This window comes from Bos grunniens, chromosome 4 (assembly GCF_055505025.1).
Source record: "Bos grunniens cultivar Pamir isolate PY7600 chromosome 4, Bosgru_T2T1.0, whole genome shotgun sequence".
NCBI lineage: Eukaryota > Metazoa > Chordata > Mammalia > Artiodactyla > Bovidae > Bos > Bos grunniens.
Window position 1 is genome coordinate 105,547,566 of NC_141168.1, and position 22,803 is coordinate 105,570,368.

The 22,803-nt window shown below is 42.5% G+C and overlaps 1 long non-coding RNA gene across 7 annotated transcripts in view; it reads left to right on the forward strand.

Annotated features, from left to right (window-relative positions):
• The first annotated feature begins 734 nt into the window (after positions 1–734).
• LOC147374627 (uncharacterized) overlaps positions 735–22,803 on the forward strand; it is a 181,861-nt gene continuing 159,792 nt past the window's right edge. For 2 of the 7 annotated variants that reach the window (XR_015162988.1, XR_015162987.1), the window contains exons 1-2: positions 755–1,037; positions 11,562–11,630. This is a non-coding gene — a long non-coding RNA (uncharacterized LOC147374627). Of the gene's footprint in view, positions 1,038–11,561; positions 11,631–12,721; positions 13,758–22,019; positions 22,762–22,803 lie in introns of those variants that run through there. The other 5 variants (XR_015162990.1, XR_015162986.1, XR_015162985.1 and 2 more) reach the window with 5 other exon arrangements.

The following is a 22,803-nucleotide window of genomic DNA, read 5'->3' on the forward strand; positions in this document are numbered from 1 at the left end:
GTCTTATTTATTTTTTCAGGTACAAAATTCTGATGCTGCTCTATGTAGATACTCCACTCTCAAGGAGGTGGAGCATAATTGCCTACTCTTAAATGCGGGCTGTCCATCGAGACTGACTTCCAAAGAATATAGCAAGGAAAGGAGGAAAAATGAATATCTTTATGCCGGAGAAACCTGACCAATGCTATCTCAGCCAGGTGATCAAAATTAACATTATCCATCATAAGGCGATTTGTTGCTGGTAATTTGTATCTTTGACAAGATATGATGAGATTGTCACTGTGGTCTTCATTCCCCAAATCCATAATTCCAATCTAATCATGAGGAAAACATCAGACAAATCCCATTTGAGGAACATTCTTCATATAATTAGCCAGTACTCAAAACAGTCAAGGTCACCAAAACCAAAAAATGTTTGAGGAACTATCACAGCCAAGAGGAGCCTAAGGTGGTGTGATCATGAAATGCACCATATCCAGGATGGGACTGTAGATCAGAAAAAAGACATCAGGCAAAATTTAAGGAAACACAGATAAAGTACAGGCTTTAGCTCCTTGATAATGTGTCAATATGGGTTCATTAATTGTGACAATTGTACAGCACTAATGCAACATATAGCAAGAGGGGAAACTAGTGATGGGGTGTGTAGAAGCTCTCTGTACCATCTTTGCAACATTTTGTGGATATCAAACTGTTCTGAAACTAAAAACTTCATTGAAAAAATGAAAGTCATGGGATGGGAGAGTGTTTAAGTGACAGGTGTTTCTACTTAACTTCAGTTTCGCTCCAGGGCTGTTACACCAGTGGTTTCAAACTTGAGTGTGTATCATAACCACCTGGGCAGCTTATTAAAGAGATTGAAAGCCCCTCCTTACCTAGGTAAGACTGGGGTAAGGCTGGAGGATTGTCATCTCTAACAAGTTCCCAGGTGATGTTTGTAGCGCTAGTCCGCAGACCAAAACCACTGCTATACAAAATCAGTCCCAGAATTCAAAGCGAGTTTTCGTTCGTGGCTCTTTGTCAGCGAGCAAGATAAGGTGGCTTTATTTTAATGTATTTCCTCCTCTAGTACTCAAAGTGTTTATGCTATAATGACTGATGTATAATAATTTTAGTGTAATTCCAGTTGATATTGTGTTATTATCTTGTATACATTTTTGGGAATCAGTAAATGCTGTTCTTAGTTTAGTTTTTGAAAGTTATTTACAACAAGGAAGTGGAAAGTTGCAAATGAAGTGCAGCTGTATCTGCAAGTCTTCAAAAATGCAATGAAAAAATCATAAGGGGTACTTGGAATTTGTTGCCTGAAAAGTACATGTTCTTGAGCTAAGAAAAACAAAAAAAGCCAGGGAGTGTTCTATGTTTGGATGTTTTTGCTTGCAATTTTTGTCAGGATGAATTCAGAAAGAGGAGTGCAGGAGAGCTTATCAGTTTGGCAAATATTGGAGGATTCACAGCAAAGAGCTGGATTTGTCTTGTTCATGATTTTTCTTGTGTGTGTGGCAGGGGCAGGGGTGGGGGGGTAGGAGGGCGGAAGTGGTCAGGATGAGTACTTACTTGAGAGAGCTAGCATGAAGCTATCGATGCCCTGCTTTGAAGCACCTTCCAGAACTATTTACTCTAAGATTTAGGAAGGAATGACAATATCCATGTCATTTCTTTAAGTGGATTGCACAATTGTGGAGAGAGTCTAAAAAAGGAATTTCAGGTTAAATAAAAACAAAACAAAAAACCCTGGGCTTATGACATTTCAAAACAAACTGGATTTAGTAAGGATAGATCATTGAAAACCTTTGACAGGTGTGTGAGTTCTTGTGCATTTTGAAACCTAAAATGTTTTGAAATTTAGTGACTTTAGTAATTACAGGGGAGAACCTAGTATGTCACTGTTTATTATTACACTGATCTGGATCCTTTGTGCAAAAAGTTGAAGCTCACAAGGCAGGTGCTAGTCTTTGCTCTCAACATGCAAGACGGTAAAGAGCGCCCACCCTGTGTTTGATCTCACAGTTTGCTGCCAATTTCTACAATAGTTACTGAATTCAGACTGCTCACTTCAGATGGCAGCCTGCCATCCCTGCTCAGGCCATGTGAAAACTCTGACCCAGGCTTCTCTTCCAGCAGGACTTGTGTTTGCTCCACCAGAACTGCAGCAAATGCTCCCAAGAGCAGTAGCTCAGGTGTGAGGAGGGAGCAGCCGCACTGCGGGGGTGGAACCACTCAGCTCATTCACCTGCAGTGGAGGGAGCCACTGGGAAGGAGTGAAATAGCAGGAGGAAAAAATAGCAGCTGTCAACAGAGGGACTGACAGCTAGGGCTGTCAAAAGTCCTCCCCCAGCCCTTCATACCAAGCTTACCGAATAAAAATAATACAGAAAGCAATGGAGAAATAATGCCTCATCTTTTAGGAGAGTTGATCCTTCAAACTGAATAGCATTCCTTGTCTTTTCCCTGAGTCTCCAGGATTCGACTCTCCTTTTTCAAACTCCTCTTGGCCCTCTCTGCTCTATGTGGGTTCTTCTCTTTTGGTGCTGTATCTTTCAGCTCAGTCGCTCAGTCACATCCGACTCTTTGTGACCCCACAGACTGCAGCACACCAGGACTCCTTGTCCATCACCAACTCCCTGAGCTTGCTCAAACTCATGTCCATTGAGTCAGTGATGCCATCCAGCCATCTCATCCTCTGTCGTCCCCTTCTCCTCCTGCCTTCAATCTTTCCCAGCATCAGAGTCTTTTCCAATGAGTCAACTCTTCCCATCAGGTGGCCAAAGCAATGGAGTTTCAGCTTCAGCATCAGTCCTTCCAATGAATATTCAGGGCTGCTTTCCTTTAGGATGGACTGCTTGGATCTCCTTGCAGTCCAAGGGACTCTCAAGAATCTTCTCCAACACCACAGTTCAAAAGCATCAATTCTTCGGCACTCAGCTTTCTTTATGGGCCAACTCTCACATCTATACATGACTACTGGAAAAACCATACCTTTGACTAGACGGAATTTTGTTGGCAAAGTGATAGCTCTGCTTTTTAATATGCTGTCTTTATGCTGTTTTTTAATATGCTATATCTTTAGGCCAGGAGAATAACAGGATTATATGATGTCAAGCATTTAGCAACTTATTTTCTTCCCTCACACATGGTTGCTACAGTTAGTGATACAGGTTCAGTTCTTCTTTTGTCTGGTTTTGGTTCCTTCAATTTTCTTTGGTCCTTTTTAATGTAGTATACATCTGTGCGTGCCCACCCTCCTCATTTGTACTCTCTGGCTCCCCCTGCTTTTCTCTGTGACATGAGGCACTGTAAAGGTAAATCACTATATTCCTGTCCAGAGCCTCTGGCTAAGCCCTTTGCTCACCTCCTCCACCAACTTTAAAAAAAAAAAAAGCTTCTTGTACTGCTATTTCTATTTTTTTGTTTCAGCATTAAAGTTACCCCCTTTAGAAGGTATAGTATAGTCAGATTTCCTACTTTTTACCAATTAAAGCCAGCTTCTGCTTACTAGTAAACAGCACATTTATACTCCAGTGCTCCAGTGTTCGAGTTTTGCTAGCTTCCTTGGGTGTAGGACTATGGTACAAGCAGATGCCATCTCTCAGGAACCAGAGGTGAAAACCTGAAATCTGCAGAAATTTCTCTGCAGATCTATGATTGACTAACAGAACTGAAGCATCCTGATGTTAGAGGACAGATTTGTACTCGGAACCAGAAAGAGGCTTCTATTGGGTTCTTCTTCCGTGTATTAGGCATGTGACATTAGTGTCCTAACCTTTTAGAAACTTTTTTCCAAATGGAAATAGTACTTGTCTTGCTGCCCTTTCAGGGTTGCCATGCACATGAAAGGAGATGTTGTGAATGAAAGCAATTTGCAAACCGCAGACGTTCCCGTGAGTGTAAACTGTATAGATGCAAGTTTTATTCTCTTTTAAAAAGAGCTTGCTAGCACACACTTCATTGTGTTATAAGTGTTGTTAACATACTTTTATGGTGCCTGCTTCCTCCACTCAGATGCCAGGCCCCCTGTCTGCCTCTCTGTGGGTGCACTCACCCTGTGGCTTCTCCCTTCCCAGGAGGAAAGCTGAGGTCACTGAGTAGACTCCTCAGGGCCCAGTAGCCCATGCCTAGATCAGAGCCCGGCCTTTGAGGCCAGACACGCCCGGGCCTAAATCCAAGCCTCTGGTGGTGTGTGGTCTTGGGCAAGTGCCCCAGCTTCTCCAGGGTTGAACTCCCTTATCTGTAAAACTAGGGCAATTGTTCAAGGGTCTTAAGAGACACTATGTCTGACTCCGAATCAGTGTTCCATAGCTAACATTGAACAGATCATAACCATGTTTCCATGTTTTATACATGAAAACAGCAAGCAGTCAATAGTGAGAAGTTAGGCCTGGAATAAGGCCCAGAAGGTCCTCGAACAAGGTCCTTGTTGAATCAGAAACTGTATCTCAAGCTTCAGTGTTTAAGCTTTGGATCTCTTTCTCTCCTGGGCTGACTGTTTATGAAGATTCCCTGTTCCCCATTAAGATGAGCATTCCCAGGCCTTAAACTTGAGTTTCCTCCTTGATGACAATGGGTAAGATGCAGGACTTGGTGACGTTGACTGGTCCTGGGATCCTGAGCTGGGATTTTCAGCCTCTTTGGAAGGGCAACTCTGAAAACTTAACAGTGCCTCCCACCGCTGTTAGCAGAGTGGGCTGGAATCCCACTGAGCACAGAGCAGCTGAGATGTGAATGATTATTATTACTCAGTGAAACAAGAAATGGTTTGAGATGACAAATGTGTGAGAGCTGTGCTCCACACTGCTCTTAATCAACAGGGCAAAAGGCCAAATGACAGAAATCCTCTTCGAGATTGACGGTGCCAAATAAGTCTCCTTGACAAGTATTCTTCTGTCAGTTGTAGGCAAATTAGCAAGTTCAAATAGGTGGCAACTATTCCTGTCTTGCCAGCTGTGGTGATTCTCATGCTCTGTGTGATCCTTTTAACTACTTGCCTGATGGAAATGCCTGAAGGCTGTGTCCATCCCTCCAGAGTATCGTTAAAAGGAGAAGGACGTGTATCCACTGAGCCTGCCAATCTGCCCCTTCAGAGGTGGGGTTTGACTGGCAGATGACACTCTTCTTCACAGTATGTGTGAAGCCCAGAACTAGCTCCTGGCCTTTACAGGAAGTGAGAGGGGCTCAAGTCATCAAGTCATTTTAAAAAAGAAGCCATTTTCCCAAATGAGAGAGCCTGCTGCTGGCTCTTCTCAATTTCCTTATATTCCTGGAATGCAACTTTGAGTTAACTGTTAGGGAAATGGCATCCTATGTTTCCTGTGCCTTGGATATCTCTACATTTGAGATTGCAGGAAAAAAAAAAAAAAAATTGAGTGTCTTAATGTCAGTCTTGGCTCTCACTGCTGGTAGCTTGATGGCTGAGATACTCATTAGTTTATTCATTGCCTCATCACTCCCTTTTCGGGTCCCAGCCCGTGCTTGACTGCTTGTCTCATGATTACAGTATTTGGATGTGTGTGGATGACACCGATATGATTAAAGAAGGCTTTAGTTTCCTTATCTCTACCCAGTATCATAGTATGCCTATTCCTCCTTGCTAATCACCTGAAAAAGTCAGCAAATGATGGCCCAGGAGCCAAATCCGGCCTGCCACCCATTTTATAAGTAAAATTTTCTTGGAACCTGTTTGTGTTTGTTCATTTATGCCTTGTCTACGTTCCTGTAATCCAATAACAGAGCTGAGTAGATGGAACAGAGGACAGGCGGCCTGGAAAACCTGAAATGATTATCATCTATTCCTTGATGGGAAGTTGCCACCCATTCCCTGAGGAGGGAGTGAGGGTCTTCTTTAAAGGAACCCCCTGCCCAGTCTGTGGACTTAGGTCCCTACTACTGTTACCTATCTCCACCCGTTCTCTCTTTCCTCACACCTTCAGTATCTTATTTTCTAGTCATTTTTCATCCAGTGTTCAACTTGGGTTATTTTAATTAAAGATGGTTAACTTCTCAACAGTGACATAGAATTCCAGGAGGAACAGTGTGTCTAGAATAAAGAATAACTTCAGGCTATCTCTAGCAGCCAGCACTCTGCAGAGCACCCCTAATCCAGGAGATATTCAGCCCTTGAGCAGAGGTGCCCAGGATGGTCCCACCCTTAAGCCAAGTGGGCTGCTACTCCATCTGACACCTCTAGGCTTTTGCTTACACCAGTGACCTGAAAAAGCCTCTTCCCACGCACTTGTTTGCTGCCCTAACCCATTTTTTCCCAAACTGAGCTGAAATAACATCTTTTTTTTCCCCCCAACACAAAACCCTTTATATCCCTGATCTAGTCTCTCTAACACAACCACCTACAAGCATTTTGTTGGTACCTCTTATGATATTTATCACTTTACTTTGTAAGAGGGGAGAACCCTTGTATTCTACTCTATTACAAGTTAATCACGAAAGAGATGTTGCCTGTAAGGTTGAATTACACATAATGGCCCATCTCTGGGAACCCTGTCCCCAGAAAATGAGCATTAAGTTAAAATACTTTTGTTCAGCTCACAGGAAACATTTTGACCAGGCCATCTGGGAATAACTGCAGGAAGGGAGAAACTAACACATTCCCTCTGGAGGCTGTCTTGAACCAGGAAAAGCTTGACTTTATTCATTCCCCTTTTCGTATAAAAAAGGGTATTATACTAATACCCTTAAGCCTACTATTAGCCCTACTATTTAGGGCTTCCCTGGTGGCTCAGATGGTAAAGAGTCTGCCTGCAATGTGGGAGATCTGGGTTCAATCCCTGAGTCAGGAAGATCCCCTGAGAAGGAAATGGCAACCCATTCCAGTACTTTTGCCTGGAAAATCCCATGGATGGAGGACCCTGGAAGGCTCTAGTCCATGGGATCACAGAGAGTCAGACACAACTGAGCAACTTCATTCTTTAGTATAAAAGCTGTCTGAATTCTAATTCAGACTAAATGGTTCTTTGGGACACTAGTCCACCAATCTTCTTGGTCTGCTGGCTTTCTGAATAAAGTTGCTATTTGTTGTCCCAACAACTCCTCTCTCGACTTATTGTCCTGTGGTGCAGCAAGTAACATGACCTTGGACTCAGTAACATATTTCAGTTATTTGTCTATCTTCTCCCTCTCCTCGATGGCAGAATCTTCACCTTATTTATCTTTGATGTCTTTACAATACCTAGTACTATTTAGATTCTACCTAGATCTGTTGAATTAGTTTGAATTTCTCTTACCAAGTATGTAGAATCTTCATGAATAAAGGATTTGGGGCTTCTTAGGGCATTTTCCCTGAAATAATATGTATTAAAACCTGAAGAACAGATGCTATGCATACCTCAGGTTTTGACTTTAAATAGTATGTCAGCTCTTAAAATTTTCAGTATTCACTTATGTTACTGGAAAAAAATGATAGCCCTGCCTGATTTTATTTTTCTATAAGTCAGTCCTATTTTATTAATCTGTGACTTACATGAAAATGCTAAGATGGTAATACACAAGTGAACTTTTTTTTTTTTTTTTACAACTGCAGAGCTCTAAGACTTAATTTGCATGATAATGTCTATGGAGTTTCATTTTTCCTTTCTGGTAAATGTGTCAGTTTAAGTTTTGAATTGATAATGAGAACTGCCTCTTCAAGGGAATTAGTTGGAGAAAATACCGATGTATGTCAGGGTTGAGTTTTCTTTTTTTAATGATTTCAGAAAGGTAGTTATAAAAGCCCTGTAGAGTTCATTCTTGAAGTCATGTTTTATACAAAATTTAGCTCATCAGCTTAAATTTTTTCTTAGATCTGCCAGCCCTAATGTTGGGTTAATTTAATTCCTTTTCACAGTTGTGCTTTTGCCTAGCAGGTGGCAATGGGGTGCTTAGGCAGCCAGAGTCATGTCCCTAGTCCTCACAGAGGTCAGCGCGCTTCTGTTCCATGGCCACTGCCTGCAGCCTGTCTGGAAGTGTGGGAGGCTGGAGTAAGGGAACCAGTGAGTAGTGTGACTGGGTATCTACAAAATCTTTCTGAGAGAGGACAAAAACCTACTCAGGATATATTCATTATTGTAAACATTGTTAAGGGAGATAAAAGGCGGAGATCTGGGCATCTTAAGAGAGATACAGGTCAAATTCTGTTAGTGTCAGTTTCTTTTTGGCGAGTTCTTGAACTTCTGACTTGAATCTAGCATAAACATGGCTAAAGAAGTCCAGGTGATTTAAAAAGTGGAGAATCTAGGTAGGGGGCCCAAAATGACACTTCTTTAAAGCCCTAATATGCACCTAATCAAAGAAACAGTGATGAAAGTACTTCTTGGCATCAAACCATAGTTCTCAGCTAGAAGCAACTATAATTCTCACAAGTCCAAAAGGGTAAAAATAGCTGATTCCAGGCTACAGAGCTGGCAATGACCCAGGACTTAAACCCAGGTCTCTTTCCCTCAAGTCTAGTGCTATGAATGTCGTGCCACACAACTCTTCCTCTGCCACGTGAGGCCTTATCACTATGCTCCAACAACATGAGTTCTGATCTGCAGGTCAAAGGCAGTCTCTACCACACTTCCTTAAAACTTTGAATGTCTTTTGAACAGCACACCAGGATTATCCGTGTTCTTGTGTATTTACACCCTCAATCTGAAATAACTGACATTGAGTGCTGACTGTGAAGCCTTGTTCTGAGAACTTACATGTACTAACTCATTTAATCATCACAGTAGCCAATGGCACAAGCACCATTTGATCTATCTTACAAAGAAAGTTAAGCAGACTCTGGCAATCTGACCAGAACCCATGCTCTGAACATAATACCCATACTGCATGTATACCTACCTCATCGAGGGCAACACAGGATTGTGTGGGCTAATCCTTCTCACCATGTGCTAAGCCCTTACTCTTTTTCAAGGGCCATTAAGACTGTTGAGCTGAGCCTCTCATCTCTTGGCTTCCACGTGAATACGCAGGTTGTCCCAAAGCACAGTTGCTAGTGACCACCAGATTAGTTTTCCTTCATCTTCAGGGGGAGTCTTTTTGCCTGTTGATTCAAAGTGACATGAATGTGGGGTCAGATGTCTTCCAAGTCCCCAGGCTGCTATAACTTTGTCTAAAACAGTCGGATTATTCTCAGATATTAATGCCTTTGTGTGGATGCTTAATTGTAAGCAGTACAGAGGTGTAAGAAGATTCTAGAATCTGAAGATGATCCTTTTGGTCTCATACCTGTCCCCAACTCTTGAGTCTACCTGTATCACAATGATTTCTGTCCAGATTTTCTAGAGGCAAAATGGTTTTTCCAAAGAATCCTGCAGTCACCTAAACTGGTGCCTTGGACATTAGGAAGGTTTCTTTAAAAAAAAAAAACCAAAAAACTTGTGTTATAGTCTTGGTGGTGGATGCAGATGGCCTGTGCAGATGTTTGCTCAGAAAAGTCAAGAGTCCCTATAAGTGAGGGTAATCTAAAAGGTGGGGAAAACAGCAGAAGTACCCATGGCAGAGGCGGGCTGCAGAGCTGACATGGACTGGGGTTGGGCAGGGAGTCCAGTGGCACTGAAGGCTCCCAGCTGAGTGAGTGGCTGTCACTGTGATACTGGACTAGAAGCCCATAAGCCGGGAGGGTGATGGAATGCACTGTAGTCCCGACTTGCACAGAGGTTGATAAAATGGTTTAATTTCCCCCAAATCGCATCTTTTTATTAATTCCTAAATCAAACTCCAGTTTGTGTGCTCTGTTTCTAGGCCAGAAAGGTATGCTTTGAGACCAATTCAAGTAATCTATCCTGTACCATTCCTAGAAAACAAATTCAAGCTCATTTGGATGTTTTGCCTCCTTCCCATTTGGTCTTAAGGTTTCCCTGGTGGCTCAGAGGGTAAAGCGTCTGCCTGCAATGCAGGAGACCTGTGTTCAATCCCTGGGTCGGGAAGATCCCCTGGAGAAGGAAATGGCAACCCACTCCAGTGTTCTTGCCTGGAGAATCCCATGGATGGAGGAGCCTGGTGGGCTACAGTCCACAGGGTCACAAAGAGTTGGACATGACTGAGCGACTTCACTTCACTTCACTTCATTTGGTCTTAAACCTGCTTCTTGTTATTTCTGTGTCTTCCTATGTGGTGTTAATAGAAATTCCCAGTCAGTCCATGGACTATTTTTAAGTGCTTTCTCTCCCTCCGTCCTTCCCACACATCTAAAATTTCTCCAAGGGAAATTCAACAATTATAGCCAGTGTGGAGGGAATTGAAGGCTCCGAAAGATGTACTGTAAGAGTTGGAAACAATTTCAGAGATGATCTCTGACATGAACGCTTGTGAGGATCTTCACAAAATGGTTTAGACTAGCGATCAGAAGTAGCTTACCCTGGGAAAATGTTACCAACTATGTTCATGATGCTATTAACAATACTTCTCAAATATTTCAAGATGCCAGAGTGTCTTAAATCCTACCTACATGTGCATTGTTTGCAGAGGAAGGGAGAGAGAATTGAGAATGAACAAAGAATGAAAAAAACTACTATGAGAAATTGTTTTTCTCAGCAGTTAGAGTAGGATTCTCCTTCCTGGAAAAGACTCATCTTTTTCAATAATTTTTAAAACTTCTGTTGGAAACTGAGCTCTCAGTGGGCTTCTGGATGAGCTTGTGCTCAGATGGAGAGAGCCCAGGTGAGCTGCATTGCATCAGAAAGGAAATAGGATAAGATGTCCAGTCTACAAGGTGGGGCAGTATGAGAGAAGGAGAGAGGTGAAGTCCCAGACAGTACAGAGAGAAGGAACAGGCAAGAGGAGGTGTCTCAAGAAGTCTCCAGTGGCTCAGACAGTAAAGAATCTGCCTGTAATGTGGGAGACCTGGGTTTGATCCATGGGTTGGGAAGATCCCCTGGAGAAGAGAATGGCAAACCACGCCAGTATTCTTGCCTGGAGAATCCCAGGGACAAAGGAGCCTGGCGGGATACAGACCATGGGATCACAAAAAGTTGGACACGACTGAGCAACTAACACAACAAGATGTCTAAAGGCATCTTTACAGTTCCTTTCTGTGTGGAAACTTTCACAAATACATGAGGGATAGCTTAATGTACTACATGTAACCATCACCTGCCTTTAATTATCAGCATATGACCAATCTAAACTCCAACTTCTCTGCTTCATGCCTTCACTTTTTAAGTGTCTTTTTAAAGATTTTTATATTATTTATCATGGCTGTGCTGGGTCTTCATAATTGTTAACAGGCTTAGTTATGTTATGTGGGACCCTAGTTTCCTGACCAGGGATTGACCCGGGGTCCCCTGTATTGGGATTGTGGAGCCCTATACACTGGACCACCAGGGAGGTCCCCTTCCTCACTATTAAAGCTTATCTGAACATCATATTTCATCCACACATATTTTGATATGTATCTCTAAAGTGCAAGACTTTTAAAAATAAAACTCCAGTATTATCAACAAAGAAAACTTTGGCAGTTCCTTAGTATGATCAAATAAAAACGGGCAGATTATTCCAAATGCAACTATTTTATTGCATAACATAAAGCATATAAATCATAAGTTTACAGATTGAATTCTCAAAAAAAAATTTATCTATGTAACTAGGATGCTCTTAAGCAGAATGGCACCAGCACCCGAGAAGAACCACCTCCTCCAGTGACCTTCCCACCAAAGGTAACCCTATCCTGATTTTAATTTTGTTTAAGTGGAATGGTATGATATTTATTCTGCTTTGCTCAACATTATTTATAGGATTAAATTTATTAAAGTGTACTTAAGAGTTTTCACATGTACTTCAGAACATGCACCCAGCTTCTGAGGGATGGGCCGGGATGTTCTATACATTTCTGTTAGAGCCATTTGGTCTAATATGTGGTTCAAACCTATTTCCTTATTGATTTCTGTCTGGATGGTCTATCCATTGCTCAAAATAGGGTATTGAAATCCCCTGCTATTATTGTGCTGTTGTCCATTGTCTCTTGATTTGTTAGTATTTGCTTAATATGTTTAGATGCTCTTATAATGGGTGTATATACATTTACAGAAAGTTGTCTCAGTGAATTTACCCCTTTACCGATATATAGTGACCATTTTGTCTCTTCTTTCCATTTTTGGCTTATTCTATTTTGTGTGATATAAGTATAGATGCCCCTGCCTTCTTTTAGTTTCCAACTGCATGGAATATCTCTTTCTACCCCTTTATTTTGAGCCTATGCGTGTCCTTAAAGTGAGTCTCTTGTAGGCAGCATACAGTTGGGTCTTGGTTTTTGTTTTTGTTTTTGTAAGCCATCTAGCCACTCTGCGTTTTAATTGGTGACTCTAACCTGACTTACATTTAGTTATTATTGATATACAAAAACTTATTAGTGCTATCTTATTGTTTTCTGGTGGTTTTGTGTTTCCATCGTCCCCCACCCCCACTCCATCTCTGCCCACCTGTGTACACTGGTGATTTTTATGGTGGTATGCTCTACTTCATACTGTTCATGGGGTCCTCAAGGCAAGAATACTGAAGTGGTTTGCCATTCCCTTCTCCAGTGGACCACATTCTGTCAGATCTCTCCACCATGACCCGCCCATCTTGGGTTGCCCCACGGGCATGGCTTAGTTTCACTGAGTTAGACAAGGCTGTGGTCCTAGTGTGATTAGATTGACTAGTTTTATGTGAGTATGGTTTCAGTGTGTCTGCCCTCTGATGCCCTCTTGCAACACCTATTGTCTTACTTAGGTTTCTCTTACCTTGGGCATGGGGTATCTCTTCACAGCTGCTCCAGCAAAGTGCAGCCACTGCTCCTTACCTTGGATGAGGGGTATCTCCTCACCGCTGCCCTTCTTGACCTTCAACGTGGGATAGCTCCTCTAGGCCCTCCTGCGCCCCTGCAGTCAGGCTCCTTGGACGTGGGGTTGGTCCTCCCAGCCACTGCCCCTGGCCTCGGGCGTGGGGGCATGGGGTAGCTCCTCCCGGCCGCCGGCCCTGACCTCGGACGCTGGGTAACTCCTCTCATCACCGCCCCTGACCTCGGACGTGGGGTAGCTCCTTGCGGCCGCCCCCCCACCCCCACCCCCTCCCCGACCTCCGACGCGGGGTAGCTCCTCTCCGCCGTTCCTGTGCCGTAGCAGCCTGGCACTCTGGGCTGCTGCCCCTGACCTCGGACGTGGAGTAACTCCTCTTGGCCGCCGCCCTTCCGGCAGGGGGTCCTCCCACTTCTGCCCCTGGCCTCGGACTGTGGGATATTTCCTCTGGGCCGTGCTTAGTGCGCCGGTCGCAGCCGCCTGCACTTAGTGTGCCGGTCGCAGCCGCTTGTGACCAATATGCTACTGGACATCAGTGGAGAAATACTCCAGAAAGAATGAAGGGATGGAGCCAAAGCAAAAACAATACCCAGTTGTGGATGTAACTGGTGATAGAAGCAAGGTCCGATGTTGTAAAGAGCAATATTGCATAGGAACCTGGAATGTCAGGTCCGTGAATCAAGGCAAATTGCAAGTGGTCAAACAAGAGATGGCAAGAGTGAATGTCGACATTCTAGGAATCAGCGAACTGAAATGGACGGGAATGGGTGAATTTAACTCAGATGACCATTAAATCTACTACTGTGGGCAGGAATCCCTCAGAAGAAATGGAGTAGCCATCATGGTCAACAAAAGATCCGAAATGTAGTACTTGGATGCAATCTCAAAAACGACAGAATGATCTCTGTTCGTTTCCAAGGCAAACCATTCAATATCACAGTAATCCGAGTCTACACCCCAACCAGTAATGCTGAAGAAGCTGAAGTTGAACGGTTCTATGAAGACCTACAAGACCTTGTAGAACTAACACCCAAAAAAGATGTCCTTTTCATTATAGGGGACTGGAATGCAAAAGTATGAAGTCAAGAAACACCTGGAGTAACAGGAAAATTTGGCCTTGGAATATGGAATGAAGCAGGGCAAAGACTAATAGAGTTTTGCCAAGAAAATGCACTGGTCATAGCAAACACCCTCTTCCAACAACACAAGAGAAGACTCTATACATGAACATCACCTGATGGTCAACACCGAAATCAAATTGATTATGTTCTTTGCAGCCAAAGATGGAGAAGCTCTATACAGTCAGCAAAAAACAAGACGAGGAGCCGACTGTGGCTCAGATCATGAACTCCTTATTGCCAAATTCAGACTGAAATTGAAGAAAGTAGGGAAAACCACTAGACCATTCAGGTATGACCTAAATCAAATCCCTTATGATTATACAGTCGAAGTGAGAAATAGATTTAAGGGCCTAGATCTGATAGATAGAGTGCCTGATGAACTAGGGAATGAGGTTCGTGACATTGTACAAGAGACAGGGATCAAGACCATCCCCATGGAAAAGAAAGGCAAAAAAGCAAAATGGCTGTCTGGGGAGGCCTTACAAATAGCTGTGAAAAGAAGAGAAGTGAAAAGCAAAGGAGAAAAGGAAAGATATAAGCATCTGAATGCAGAGTTCCAAAGAATAGCAAGAAGAGATAAGAAAACCTTCTTTAGCAATCAATGCAAAGAAATAGAGGAAAACGACAGAATGGGAAAGACTAGAGATCTCTTCAAGAAAATTAGAGATATCAAGGGATCATTTCATGCAAAGATGGGCTCGCTAAAGGACAGAAATGGTATGTATGGACCTAACAGAAGCAGAAGATATTAAGAAGAGGTTGCAAGAATACACAGAAGAACTGTACAAAAAAGATCTTCATGACCCAGATAATCACAATGGTGTGATCACTGACCTACAGCCAGACATCCTAGAAGGTGAAGTCAAGTGGGCCTTAGAAAGCATTGCTACGAACAAAGCTAGTGGAGGTGATGGAATTCCAGTTGAGCTATTTCAAATCCTGAAAGATGATGCTGTGAAAGTGCTGCCCTCAATATGCCAGCAAATTTGGAAAACTCAGCAGTGGCCACAGGACTGGAAAAGGTCAGTTTTCATTCCAATCCCAAAGAAAGGCAATGCCAAAGAATGCTCAAACTACCGCACAATTGCACTCATCTCACACGCTAGTAAAGTAATGCTCAAAATTCTCCAAGCCAGGCTTCAGCAATATGCGAACCGTGAACTTCCTGATGTTCAAGCAGGTTTTAGAAAAGGCAGAGGAACCAGAGATCAAATTGCCAACATCCGCTGGATCATGGAAAAAGCAAGAGAGTTCCAGAAAAACATCTATTTCTGCTTTATTGAGTATGCCAAAGCCTTTGACTGTGTAGATCACAATAAACTGTGGAAAATTCTGAAAGAGATGGGAATACAAGACCACCTGATCTGCCTCTTGAGACCTAAAGACCTGTTGCAGGTCAGTAAGCAACAGTTAGAACTGGACATGGAACAACAGACTGGTTCCAAATAGGAAAAGGAGTATGTCAAGGCTGTATATTGTCACCCTGTTTATTTAACTTATATGCAGAGTACATCATGAGAAACGCTTGACTGGAAGAAGCACAAGCTGGAATCAAGATTGCCGGGAGAAATATCAATAACCTCAGATATGCAGATGACACCACCCTATGGCAGAAAGTGAAGAGGAACTCAAAAGCATCTTGATAAAAGTGAAAGTAGAAAATGAAAAATTTGGCTTAAAGCTCAACATTCAGAAAACGAAGATCATGGCATCTGGTCCCATCACTTCATGGGAAATAGATGGGGAAACAGTGGAAACAGTGTCAGACTTTATATTTTTGGGCTCCAAAATCACTGCAGATGATGACTGTAGCCATGAAATTAAAAGACGCTTACTCCTTGGAAGGAAAGTTATGATCAACCTAGATAGCATATTCAAAAGCAGAGACATTACTTTGCCAACAAAGGTTCATCTAGTCAAGGCTATGGTTTTTCCAGTGGTCATGTATGGATGTGAGAGTTGGACCGTGAAGAAGGCTGAGCGCCAAAGAATTGATGCTTTTGAACTGTGGTGTTGGAGAAGATTCTTGAGAGTCCCCTGGACTGCAAGGAGATCCAACCAGTCCATTCTGAAGGAGATCAGCCCTGGGATTTCTTTGGAAGGAATGATGCTGAAGCTGAAACTCCAGTACTTTGGCCACCTCATGCAAAGAGTTGACTCATTGGAAAAGACTCTGATGCTGGGAGGGATTGGGGGCAAGAGGAGAAGGGGACGACAGAAGATGAGATGGCTGGATGGCATCACTGACTCAATGGACGTGAGTCTGAGTGAACTCCGGGAGTTGGTGATGGACAGGGAGGCCTGGCGTGCTGCGATTCATGGGGTCACAAAGAGTCAAACATGACTGAGCGACTGAACTGAACTGATGCTCTATTTTCTCTTTATCTTTTGTGTATCTATTCTAGATTTTGCTTCGTAGTTACCATGAGGCTTACATAATACATTTTGAAGCATGTTTGAAACAAAATCTATGCATTGTGCCTGGCTGATACTGTTAGGGAGGAAGAAAAGATTCTTCCACCCTCTAGGTTCTTCTGGCTGATCCAAGAATTAAATTGACATGAGACAGAGTAATAGAAGGAAAATTTTTGTCCAAAAGTTTGGAAAATTTCATGTATACAGGAACCTCACTGAGAGGATCAAAGACCCCAACATACATGAAAATTTCAGAGACAGGAAGGCAAATGAGGTATGTATACCATCCAGAGCTAAGGAATGGGGTAGGGGCCTAGGGCTTCCGACGACATGAGAGTCATTCAAAGGATGATAAGAGAAGATGTTTGGTAATTAGATGTTGACCCCACCATACAAAAAAGACCACTTAGATAAAATTTCTTTGGCAGTAACTCTTTCCTGGGAAAAATCCCCAACTTAAATTCTTTCAATCAACTGAGGGAGGGGCAGTAGCTTCTCTAGAAGCCAGAGGGTCTTGATTGGCTTTAGCTCAAAATAACCTTCATGAGAATGTAACACAACGTTGAGGAGGCTCAGCCTGAACCCTGACAATATACCTCTTAAACTGCCTTTCCATTTCCCTTATTTTTCTCTCTAAATTTCCATTTGTTTGTTGAAACTGAGACAACTGTCTCGGAGAATTTTTTACATGCTGGTATTTGATTCCTTCCTTGGTATTAAATATGTTTCCCTATATCTATATTTCACACATACTGATTTAGAATCAGAGACAATCAGAATCAGGTATTCCTTTTTAGCAAGGATATAAAGAGTTTTAAAAAGCAATCCCACTCCATCTCTAAAGACTGTCATTTTTACATCATTCTTTATGGAAGCTCAGAGGGGAGGATGCAAATAGAGCTGGTATCTGGAATTCAAATGAATATAAGAAGGAAAAAAATTGAAGATAACATCAAAAAGTTAATTACTATTATGGGTATGTCATCAATAATGTTCTTATATAGTTATGTTGGAAACATTAGAAACGGATACAGATTTCATGCTTTAATAAAGACATTTCTCTGGTTGGCTTCTCCCTGGCAGCTACCTTCTCACGATGGGATGGGGGTTGGGGGAAACCATTCAATCCTAAAGGAAATCAGTCCTGAATATTCCTTGGAAGGACTGATGCTGAAGCTGAAACTCCAATACTTTGGCTACCTAATGCAAAGAACCAACTCACTGGAAAAGACCTCGATGCTGGGAAAGATTGAAAGCAGGAGGAGAAGGGGATGACAGGGGATGAGATGGTTGGATGGCATCACCGACACAATGGACATGAGTTTGAGTGGGTTCCAGGAGTTGATGATGGACAGGGAGGCGTGGCCTGCTGCAGTCCACGACTGAGCAACTGAATGGAACTGAACAAGTAGGCGAGGCATCCTGGCCGCCCATCAGGCAATCCAGCCCTTACACCTTCCCTGAGTTTCCCATGCAACTTTCTGGTCTTTGTTTGGTTTCTCAAGTTGGCTATCTGGTGGGAAGAAGACACAGCATTCTAATCCACTTGACTGATAGATACATCTAGCATTCTGTGATGTGTTGATCTGTCTTTGGGGGATGTATAACTAATTTCCTAGGGTCTGACACCATTGGGTGAACTGATAAAAGTGATTTTCCGAGTCATCACCACTGGGCCTTAGACTCTGAGCTGAGGGTTCAGCAGTAAAGAGCTGAAAGGTCGAGAGTAAAGCATGACGGGGTCAATTCAGGAAACACCTGATGAGAGACACCATGTTACTTCTCTGGAAACATGTGCTGCTGCTGCTAAGTCGTTTCAGTCATGTCCAACTCTGTGCGACCCCATAGACGGTGGCCCACCAGGCTCCCCCATCCCTGGGATTCTCCAGGCAAGAACACTGGAGTGGGTTGCCATGTCCTCCAATGCATGAAAGGGAAAAGTGAAAGTGAAGTCGCTCAGTCGTGTCCGACTCTTCGCGACCCCATGGTCTGCAGCCTACCAGGCTCCTCTGTCCATGGGATTTTCTAGGCAAGAGTATTGGAGTGGGGTGCCATTGCCTTCTCTGTGCTAGAGCCATCTAAATGATCATTTCAGGTGTTCCTAAACCAGAAACTTTGGACAAGAATCTACAAACAAGAGATCTTTATTTCTGGAAACAATGTAAAAATAGGATATACTATGAAACTTAGCGGTGTTTGACCTACTTAGGTGCTGGTCTAAGTAAGAGAGGTGAAGTAAGAAATGCTTACATTTTTGTTCACTAAGATTTTGTTTTTCACAGGGAACCACTGTTTGGGGGGATAAATCAGAGTATTCTATAGTTAAGTGTCCTTACATAGTATAGCTTAGGGGGTTGATGCCATGGAAAAACAAACTGATAAGTAAGTTGTACAAAACTTTGTTTGCATGTATTTTTTCTAGGAAAAGCATAGTTTCTTCAGGACCACAAGCAAAAACAGATTAAGAATATAGAAATTTCAGATGTTCTTAGGTAAACAATATGCTAAATGAGATTTGGAAGGTAAAGGGTGATCCTGGAAAAATGTGAAGAGAACCAGTGTATCTACCTTCAGCTCAAATCAAAGTCTCTGAGGACATTAGGATTAGAGCTTGCTTGGGAAGTTTTACATGTGGAAGTCAGCTTTGAATTGTCCTGTAAGGCATCACTGATGGGTATCAGTTAGCTGAATTCATGCTCCCCTACATGAGCACCATCCCTAAATTCTTTCTTCCACTTTCCTTCCCAAGTGGTCCTCTGACCTTACTGTCTTGAGCCCTTCATGGACACTTTTGGTCCATCTGTTTTTATGTGAAGGAGTCTACATTCCTCTTGGAAGAGACCACTCATTGTCTTCCTACTATAGGGAAGTATTAAACGAGAGAGAGAGATGAAAAGAACGTTTGTGAAATAAAACATCACAAAGGTAATGATACTGTGTTCAAGCTGAACTTTATCATGTGATGAACTAAAAATGGCTTTTGAACAAAAAGGCAGGATAGCAGGGGTTTCTGCTCTGCTCTAACCAGCAAGTATAGAGTTGACTCTAAATAATGTGTATTTATAAGTGGTTTAAAAGGCAGTTAAATTCCTGGACATCTGTAATATTCAGATAGAGTCAAGGTCTAAAGCAGAGTACAAAATGACTAACTTTGGACTGAGTCTAATCCACAGACTTGAGAAGGATGAAGAAGCATGTGTTCATATTTAACATAATATTTAGAAACTACACATTAGCACTGATAGGGTAATGAGCAATGGGAGCTGGGGGCGCTCCCATGTGCCAGAATCTTCTCCCATACAGCTATATTTCTTATTATATTATGTGGGATTTAAACACTTGGGACCAATTAAGACTTTGTGTGCTAAACTTGGATTTGGCTCTGGGGGCAGGGGAAAGTTATGAAAGAATTTTAACTGGGGAAAGTGGAATGATCCAATATATGGAGCATGGACTAGAGGGAAATAAAACAGGATTCAGGAACACCAAATCAGGAGGCTGCTATAGGAACACAGACAGGAAGTCAGGAGAACCTGAACTAAGGCAACTCTTGGGACAAAAGAGGAGAGATAATTGAGAGCCTTTTGAGAGGTAGAAGCAGCAGGACCAAGGGACTAAATAGAGGATTCAGAGTTGAGTCCAAGAAGATTTGAGTGACAGTGGGTAAGGTAGGGTCATTCATATTCTGGATGATACAAAGGAAAACCATTTGGAGACAATAACCCATTCTACCTTTTGAAACACTTCAAAACCTAGCCAGTATGTGCCTCAAAGCTGAGGGAAAAGCCTGTTTAATGACTTGATATACTTTCAAACTCAGTCCAGGTTCCAACAGCCGGCTCTAGTCTGATGGATACTTCTTGGATGGTATAAGAGGCTAAACTAGTGGTTATCACTGTTTCCCTTCAAACTAAGTATCATACTTGGGAAACTTAGAGCACTGGCTGTCCAACAAAAGAGTAAAGCAAGCTCCTTGGAAATTTTTTAATATCAGATGCCTAGACCCTTAGATTAGGCGTCTCCAGGAAGGGCCTAGACTCTTACATCATGCAAGAGCATCCAGTTCAGTTCAGTCTGTTCAGTTGCTGAGTCGTGTCCGACTCTTTGCGACCCCATGGACTGTAGTACGCTAGGCTTCCCTGTCCATCACCAACTCCTGGAGTTTACTCAAATTCATATCCATTGAGTCGGTGATGCCATCTAATCATCTCATCCTCTGTCACCCCCTTCTCCTCCTGCCTTCAAACATTCCCAGCATCAGGGTCTTTTCCCATGAGTCAACTCTTCGCATCAGGTGGCTAAAGTATTGGAGCTTCAGCTTCAGCATCAGTCCTTCCAATGAACACTCAGGACTGATCTCCTTTAGGATGGACTGGTTGGATCTCCTTGCAGTCCAAGGGACTCTCAAGAGTCTTCTCCAACACCACTGTTCAAAAGCATCATTCTTCAGTGCTCAGCTTTCTTTATAGTCCAACTCTCACATCCATACATGACTAGATGGACCTTTGTTGGCAAAGTAATGTCTCTGCTTTTTAATATGTTGTCTAGATTGGTCATAACTTTTCTTCATAGGCGACGTGGTAATTATTTCTTGTGTACTTGCTCGCCACTATTCTTTTTTTTTTTCATCTGACCTGCTGTGCTTTTGTTTATTGCTGCCTGTTTACAGTTATTGAGTACTGTTTGATGTTAATTAGAATAGCTTCCACGTCCTTATTGGAAATATTTTCATTCGTTATCCCTCTCACCTGTTTGTAAGAGTTTTTTTGTTTCAGTTTGTGGAACACCTGGTCTCAGCAAGAAAAGAATGAAATATATGCTTTTTGATTTTTATTATTATACAACTAATAGGAAGCCAAAGGAAACCAGAATTGTGGGGGGCTGGGAGGAAATTCATTGGCAGGATCAATTTGATACTGATCCCACTGAATTGTTGTTGTCATATTTGTTTCCTGTGCTTTCCAATCTGAGCAGAACATGCAATAGAAAACATGACTGACTGCCTATATGATTTAAAACAGAATGCAAAGTGGGGAACGGGCCCCTCTACTGTTTCAGTTCACAGAGAGCTCCATGAATCCTTTTTTGCCTGCCCTGGAACTGTTGCTCTATCACAGGAAGCAATACCTTGTGTTATTTTTAACCAGGCTTAATACTGTGAGTGGAAGTAGAAGGATGATGAAACTGCCTGCATAATGTCCTGCTCACTGAGACAGCTAACCTTTGACACATCACAAAATCATTGGTGACCCCATAACAGATTATATGATGAGGTTGCTCATGGGTCCTGGTTCTCCAGGATTAGAGAATATTCCTTAGTATACTTAGCTATTCCTGTTCATTATTCTGTCCCTACCTTGTATCCCAAAACTTTTTCTCCGCTACATGGGGAGGATGAGAGAAAATCTGAGCTCATCTGTGACTCCGTCCAGACTTTTCATGGCCTCTCCAAAAGCATGTGCAGCAGAGATTGTGTATGTAAGACACAAATAGTCCTTTCAGACCTTCTCAAACACTAACCCCAGCATCCCTTACTTCTCTCTGGAAAAAAAGAAAAAGGAAGTGGTGGTCTCATCTCAGGACTCTATTACTAGAAACAGAGAAAACATTGACAGTCAGGCTAGCCACATTTCATTGCCTGTTGTCAGTGGGGTTTCATTTTTTTAGTTCTGAAGCTGCCTCATTCCCAAAGCAGCTGGAAAATCACTAACTGATTGTATCCTTCTGTCTGAAGGAATGCTACTGCACCTAGGAAGGGAGGACTAACGAGATGACCTGAGCTCAATCTGCTTGCTTCCAGAAAAGAGTGCCACCGGTATTGACAGTACGTGTAATACTGTGCGTGTGTTCTGGGAGAAAGAGAGGTTCTAGATGTGAAATGGTATTTTAACTGTTGATGACTGCCTGATGCCACTAAGCCTAGCTGAATTCTCCCCTACATAACCCTTAACAAGGATGAGTTCTCCACCAGTGTCCATGATCTAAACTGGAGAGCATGTCACTCTGAGAATGTGTGTCTGTATGTGAGGGACATCGTAAAATAAGAAATGAGTGTTGGCTCGTTCACTGTGTTTTCCTGGGCAAGAATATTAGAGTTTCTCCATAATTTCAACTTTGAAACTCTAGACAAGCGTCTGACCATCAGAATGCACATTTTTAAAGTGGAAAGGATAGCGATTTAAGAGCACAGGCTCTGGAACCAAACTTCCTGGTTTCTAATCCCAGTTTTGCTGCTCACTACCTCTGTGGCCTTGGGTGAACTTACTTAACATCTCTTTGCTCTTGCTTCCTCATCAATAAAACAGGCAAAAGTAGAAATACCATAGAATTGTAGTGAGCACTGCATAAATTACTGCATATAGTACAAATGTATGTAACCAGCACATGGTAAATACTCAAAATTTAGCTCTTATTAATATTAAGACAGTCAAAAATGAGGGGTAGTGGTCATCCATAAAATCAGGAAAGACAAAGAAAAATTATTCTCATATAAAATTGTTTTGGTTTTTAAAACCCAA